The sequence below is a fragment of the Copadichromis virginalis genome, linkage group LG20 (assembly GCF_057382275.1).
Source record: "Copadichromis virginalis isolate Kocher_CV1m ecotype Utaka linkage group LG20, C_Virginalis_male_GT1.1, whole genome shotgun sequence".
Lineage (NCBI taxonomy): Eukaryota > Metazoa > Chordata > Actinopteri > Cichliformes > Cichlidae > Copadichromis > Copadichromis virginalis.
The window spans coordinates 32158828-32166684 of NC_140637.1; positions in this window are offsets into that span (position 1 = coordinate 32158828).

The following is a 7857-nucleotide window of genomic DNA, read 5'->3' on the forward strand; positions in this document are numbered from 1 at the left end:
GAAAACTTTACTGTGTTAAAGTTACAATTTTACTGTGTAAAACTGTAACCTGGAAAATTTCCCTAGTATCAGTTTTGTTCCTCTTTGATTTGATGTGGTTTGACATTTTGACCTGGTGGGAGAGTCCCAACTTTTGCACCAATTAGCACCAGAACTGCAGAGGAAAGTTCAACAGGAAACAGTTCTTTTAACAGTTTAGCAGTTTAACCTCGTTGCAGCTCTCTTGCCCTTTTTTATTCTTTTATCTTCCATATTCAGCTATGACGAACCACTAGAAAATAGTTTCTTGCACAATGACATTAAATAATCTGTCTATACCACATAGTTTAAAGCTTTGATTACTTATTATTTTACAGAATTCAAAATATAAAGCTACTCATATACAGTGCTGTAATATTATAGATCAGACTTAAATGATTAAAGCCATCTCCAGCTGCAGCTTTACAGTGAAATTCATATTAACAACCTACAATAAACAGTCACAATTTAAAAAATTAATATTATTGATATATTATACTAATAATCGATGCCTTTACTGTACTTTAGCTACTTTAAGGATATTTTAATGCCAATTTTTATTTCTCTCATTGCCTGAGCACAATTATTACTTTTATTTCAGAGTCCTTAAACTTGTTTCAGTACTTTGTGAAGCAGTTTTTCAATTAAAAAAAACATAAACTACATAATGAGTGATTCTATTGGAGCATCTTAAAAGAAATGCAAAGTTTGTCGAGTATTTGGAAGGTGCTGGTGTGGTTCTCACAGGTTCGGGTGTAGACAAATGATGTGCAGCTAAAACCACATGCAACTGGAATGGAAATTCAAAACGCAAACAAACCCCAAAAAGTTTCCTGTTGGAAACCACGATTGTTCACAGGTGCCAGGCTGCAGGCTATTTGCTTCCTCAGCAAACTGACACCTTCGACCAAAACATACAGTCTAAAAGTCACAATGAATAATGCAGTGATACAGTCTGTTAAAACAGCCAGCATTGTTGCTTTATTCACTGCTTTATTTCTTACTACGTTCTATTTGAAAAGGACTTTGTGTGGATGCAAAGAAAAAAAGCTGTGACTGGTGGTTACAGTGGGGCAAAAAAGTATTTAGTCAGCCACCGATTGTGCAAGTTCCCCCACCTAAAATGATGACAGAGGTCAGTAATTTGCACCAGAGGTACACTTCAACTGTGAGAGACAGAATGTGAAAACAAAAATCCATGAATTCACATGGTAGGATTTGTAAAGAATTTATTCGTAAATCAGGGTGGAAAATAAGTATTTGGTCACCTCAAACAAGGAAAATCTCTGGCTCCCACAGACCTGTAACGTCTTCTGTAAGAAGCTTTACTGTCCCCCACTCGTTACCTGTATGAATGGCACCTGTTTGAACTCATCATCTGTATAAAAGACACCTGTCCACAGCCTCAAACAGTCAGACTCCAAACTCCGCCATGGCCAAGACCAAAGAGCTTTCGAAGGACACCAGGAAAAGTATTGTAGACCTGCACCAGACTGGGAAGAGTGAATCTACAATAGGCAAGCAGCTTGGTGTGAAAAAATCAACTGTGGGAGCAATCATCAGAAAATGGAAGACATACAAGACCACTGATAATCTCCCTTGATCTGGGGCTCCACGCAAGATCTCATCCCGTGGGGTCAAAATGATCATGAGAACGGTGAGCAAAGATCCCAGAACCACACGGGGGGACCTGGTGAATGACCTGCAGAGAGCTGGGACCAAAGTAACAAAGGTCACCATCAGTAACACACTACAACGGCAGGGAATCAAATCCCGCAGTGCCAGACGTGTTCCGCTGCTGAAGCCAGTGCATGTCCAGGCCCGTCTGAAGTTTGCCAGAGAGCACATGGATGATACAGCAGAGGATTGGGAGAATGTCATGTGGTCAGATGAAACCAAAGTAGAACTTTTTGGTATAAACTCAACTCGTGGTGTTTGGAGGAAGAAGAATACGGAGTTGCATCCCAAGAACACCATACCTACTGTGAAGCATGGGGGTGGAAACATCATGCTATGGGGCTGTTTTTCTGCCAAGGGGACAGGACGACTGATCCGTGTTAAGGACAGAATGAATGGGGCCATGTATCGTGAGATTTTGAGCCAAAACCTCCTTCCATCAGTGAGAACTTTGAAGATGAAACGAGGCTGGGTCTTCCAACATGACAATGATCCAAAACACACCGCCCGGGCAACAAAGGAGTGGCTCCGTAAGAAGCATTTGAAAGTCCTAGAGTGGCCTAGCCAGTCTCCAGACCTCAACCCCATAGAAAATCTGTGGCGGGAGTTGAAAGTCCGTGTTGCTCGGCGACAGCCCCAAAACATCACTGCTCTCGAGAAGATCTGCATGGAGGAATGGGCCAAAATACCAGCTACTGTGTGTGCAAACCTGGTAAAGACCTATAGTAAACGTTTGACCTCTGTTATTGCCAACAAAGGTTATGTTACAAAGTATTGAGTTGTATTTTTGTTATTGACCAAATACTTATTTTCCACCCTGATTTATGAATAAATTCTTTACAAATCCTACCATGTGGATTCATGGATTTTCACAGTTGAAGTGTACCTCTGGTGCAAATTACTGACCTCTGTCATCATTTTAGGTGGGGGAACTTGCACAATCGGTGGCTGACTAAATACTTTTTTGCCCCACTGTATATATGACTCTGCCTGCATATATAGTGGTTGTCTTACTGCTCTGTGGTCCAAATCTTTCAGAGGTTCTGGAAACAGACATGCTTATACTGTTCAAAAAGATATGATGGATGAATCTTTGTCTTAATCTTTGTTTTTTGCAGAATGTGGTATGGTGGAATAATTAAGATTTATTCTGTAATTCAGCTCTATAATTATGAGGTGACCAACTGAGTGAAATCACCTAAGACCCAGAGAGGAAGCGCTTAGGAGTCCATCTGCGCTCTCCCTAAGAGATGAGGGGGAGGAGCTTGGTCATTTGGGAGGGCTTCAGAATACAGCTGCTATTACGCCACATAAAAAGGAGCCAGGTGAAGTGGTCTGGGCACCTCTATGCCCTACAAGAAGGAAGCCCAGGATATACTCAGGACTCTCTAGAAAGATTACATCTTTTAGGTGGGTTGAGAAAACCTCAGCGTGGAGAGGAAAGATTTTATTTTGAGCCGTGTAACCATATTTAAAAAGGGAAAAAATGGATGGATCGAGATATCATGGAACATTAGTTAATTCACTCTAAGAATGATGATTTAATTTGTAATTTTCACTTTTTAATGTTATTCTGTTAGTTTTAGTTTCCTGTTATTATTACTTTTGTTCTTACAGATTTTTTTCCTTTGTCATGAAGATCTGAGCTGATCACGAGAAGTTGCTGTGCACCGACTCTTATCTGCATGCATCTTGCATGTCTCGTGTTGCTCGTTTTCTAGGCCGTGCTTTGGTTCAGAGTCGCTCGCGGTATTTCCACTTAAAAACCACTGGATGTGGTCCGGCTTCCGTCATGTTTGAGAAGTTGAACCTGGTCAGGTGTTTTCAAAAACCCGAGTACAGATCCCTGCAGGTCTAAAGAATATACAAACATGGCAGCAGAATGTATCCGACAAAAAAATAAAACAATGAATAATCCAAGACTCTTCTCCTCAGTAACGAGTCATGAGCTCCTTCTTTATGTACTCATTACCACAAAACTACATCCTCGTCATTAGCTGATTGAAGCGGGCTGCTACTGGATAATTCCTTTTAAGTTGGTGAATTAAACTTATGTTTAATTTGCCTTTTTTTTTAAGTCCTTTTGCAAATGGAAATTACTGGTGGTTTCTTCCAGTGTTTTTAAATTAATGATGAACCAGTACTCAACATAATGTTTTATACAAGTATAAAATCGTCATATCAGTAGTAGATACCATTGTTTCCATCTTCTCATGTGTAAATTGACAGAAAATTGAAGTTTTTAGTCTTTGCTTTGGAAGCCTTATGAATGTTTTATCTGCAAAACAATGTTTCTATTACTTTCAGTATCTGATTATTATGATGTGGTTTTGAGGGTTTGAACATTAATTGAATTGTGTCTGATTGTCTCACACCAGTTACCATCAGTAGGGGAGACCGGGGATAGTTGTAACATTTTTCACATTTCTGTCTGTAAATTGAAGCTCTTTTAAGGTAGTGGATTCAAAATGCAATGCAAAGTATTTACATGTCTCTGCTATTAAATAGTGCAGCTATTTTCTCTGCAGCACAATTACCCATTGCATGGTATGGCCTCAAACACAAAGAGTGAAATGTTACAATTAACCCCATAGTCTGGGTTAGTTGTAACATATCCTGGGGTAAAATGTAACACAATGAAATAAGGGTACTAACAAAATATTAACATGTAATCTTTGTTTATTCAACACATGAATGCACTTACATCCATTTAGGTAGCTGTGTGCGTGTGACAGAATGCAGAAATCTAGCTTTTGAACATATTCCAACCCCCCAAATTTTCTGCAACTGAATATTTCATTAATTTTGGTTGGTCTTCCTTGAGTTTGGCCTCATTGGCTCAGTGGGCATTATAACCTACAACTCTTGCACCAATTTTGAACATAACAATGAAGCTGAAAAAATGTAGTTGTTCACCAGCATTGCAATTCCATTACTTTTTATCCTGGCTTACCTTGGTGTGGTTTGCAAAGTGCTTCAGAAAGATGAGGAAATCTGTTTCTTGCACCCATCCTGATTTATTTCCACTACCAGTACGTCCTACTGGTCCATCTCTAACACAGTGGTCTGCATAATGTATGTGTGGGGAACACGAACAGTGGAGGAATTGTGTTGCCAATGGCATTAACCGCATATACAAAAGCGACCAGTGAACCTCTCTCTGCTGATGTCGTTGCCCCAACTTGTTTAATATAAGTTAAAGTAATAGTGTGGTAAGTTTTAACATCTGCATTATTGTTACAACTAACCCAGACTGTTGCTGTTACAACTGACCCAGACTCCTATAGCCATGAACTAGCTAACATTACAGCCAACGGCTAAAACATTAGCACTAAAGACCTACACAGAATATATCCCCATAGACATACAAATAACATAATTTAAGTTTGATGAGTTTAACTGCACCACTCGGGTTCAGATCAGGGAGGCCGTTCCTCCCAATCACGCCCCTCCAGGTCTTGCTGTCGTTACCCACGTGAGCATTGAAGTCTCCCAGCAGGACAACAGAGTCTCCAGGTGGAGCACCCTCCAGCACCCCCCCCCCCCCCCCCCCCGGTTCTGTTCATAATTTTTACGGACAGAATTTCTAGGCGCAGCCAAGTGGCGGAGGGCTTTCGCTTTGGTGGCCTCAGAATCTCATCTCTGATTTTTGCAGATGATGTGGTTCTGTTGGCTTCATCGGGTGAGGGCCTCCAGCTCGCACTGGAACGGTTCGCAGCCGAGTGTGAAGCAGCGGGAATGAGGATCAGCACCTCCAAATCTGAGGCCATGGTTCTCAGCCGGAAAAGGGTGGAGTGCCCACTCCGGGTCAGGGATGAGTTCCTGCCCCAAGTGGAGGAGTTCAAGTATCTCGGGGTCTTGTTCGCGAGTGATGGGAGAAGGGAGCCGGAGATCGACAGACGGATTGGTGCTGCAGCTGCAGTAATGCGGACGCTGCACCGGTCCGTCGTGGTGAAGAGGGAGCTGAGTGTAAAAGCGAAGCTCTCAATTTACCGGTCGATCTACGTCCCTACCCTCACCTATGGCCACGAGCTGTGGGTAGTGACCGAAAGAACGAGATCGCAGATACAAGCGGCAGAAATGAGCTTCCTCCGAAGGGTGGCTGGCCTCTCCCTTAGAGATAGGGTGAGAAGTTCGGCCATCCGGGAGGGGCTCAGAGTAGAGCCGCTGCTGCTCCACATCAAAAGGAGCCAGCTGAGGTGGTTCGGGCATCTGACAAGGATGCCCCCTGGGCGCCTCCTGGGTGAGGTGTTCCAGGCATGTCCCACCGGGAGGAGGCCCCGGGGCAGACCCAGGACACGCTGGAGAGATTATATCTCTCGGCTGGCCTGGGAACGCCTTGGTGTTCCCCCGGATAAGCTGGAGGAGGTGGCTGGGGAGAGGGAGGTCTGGGCTTCTCTGCTTAGGCTGCTGCCCCCGCGACCCGGCCCCGGATAAAGCGGATGAAGATGGATGGATGGATGGAGTTTAACTGCAAAGCAGATAATGCTATTAAACATTGAAATGAAGTAGAAAAGCTTACTTTTTGGCATACAAATGACTTTTTTTCATGTTAAATTGTCTGTTTTTGACAAAATGTGCTGATTTTTCACATGTGATAGCAGAACTGAGTTGGGCATGCACAGGATGAGTCACATCATTTGAAACTTAGCCCTGATTGGAGAAATTGGAAGTGTTACAACTGACCCATGTTACAACTACCCCCGGTCTCCCCTACTACAGAAAACTGTAGCTGAATATTGCTTTACTAAAGTAGTTTCACATTCACTTGTTTTTTTGTGGGTTCTTTTAACACTGGCAGCTACTGGTGGGTGGTGAGAACTGGTTTCAACGTTAGTCACTCCCTAAATAAATACTTAGTTTCCTGTTGGTTCAAATGTCAAATGTGGACAGTTTTAAACATCTGCTGAAGTTTGCTAAAACAACCGACTGCGTGTGCAGCTGAAAACCACGTAAACACCTCTGAGCTGAAAAATAAGTCAAAGGTGAGTGTTTTCTGTCTTCATACAAACTATTCTAATCGTTTTTGTACATGCAGTTGAATAATCTGGCGTTTAACATGATTACATCTGTTGTTCAGCATTAAGGAGCAATATTAATTATTATATACTGTCCTGGTCAAATATGCCATGTCTGTGCAAAGTTTCATGGATCAGTGGTGAATTGAATTAAGTTAAATTAATTTTTGAATTCAAGGAGAACCTTGCCCATGTCCCAAGAAATGTTCCCACCACCTTAATCCAGATTCCCAGGTTCAAGGGTTCCTGCTGCTTTTTGCCGATCATGGAGGAATCTCAATAGTAAGCTGTGATCACGTATAGCGCAAAAGTACATTGTGTCTTGTGTCTTGTACATTGTGTCTTGAGGCACAAGATGTGCTACAGTAGTTAGCACTGTCACCTCACAGGATGTGATATAGATCAACTTTTTGAAATTTAGAATAAAGTGCTGCAAGGATGTAACTGGTCAGTGAAACTACGGATTACTATATAAATGTCAGTACGGTAAATGTGGATCTGCAAGCATAACATAACTAAATCATCAGAAAATGAACAAATCAGAATCTCTTTATGCTAACTGAAGTTAAACTAACTGAGATTAAACCACATCAAAACACACACACACACACGCACACACACACACACACACACACGCACAGCTTTGAATGAACAGATTAGTCTGCAATAAACAGGTTTTGTCTTCAAGTGTCAATTCAACTTGAATTAATTCTTTTCTAATGATATAGCAGTGAGAACAGTGTTTCACTGATGTAATGGTTTTACATTTTTATATAATGAATCCACTTTTCATTTTCCTTTAAAACAATATTTATTATTATTTAACCTTCATGTCTGTTATGTTGTTTGATAGTCAAAGGTGGCAAAAGTGTTCATTACTTAAGTAGAAGTGTTCATGCTCTGAGGCAGTTCTCTGTGAGCGGTAGGACTGTGTGTATTTGCCGTCCTGGCTCCTGGTTTTCAGCTCAAGGTTTCTGAAAATCTAGTGAATTCGATAACTAGTTGATATCATAGGTGTATCTAGTAGGAGGCTGCAGGGTATCACTGGTGGTCGCCAGTATTTTTAAACGTTTGAAGAGAAGAAGGTGTGCAGGTGGAGCAGGTACAACTTAGCAGCTGAGTTGCAGCTGCGCACTCAATATTA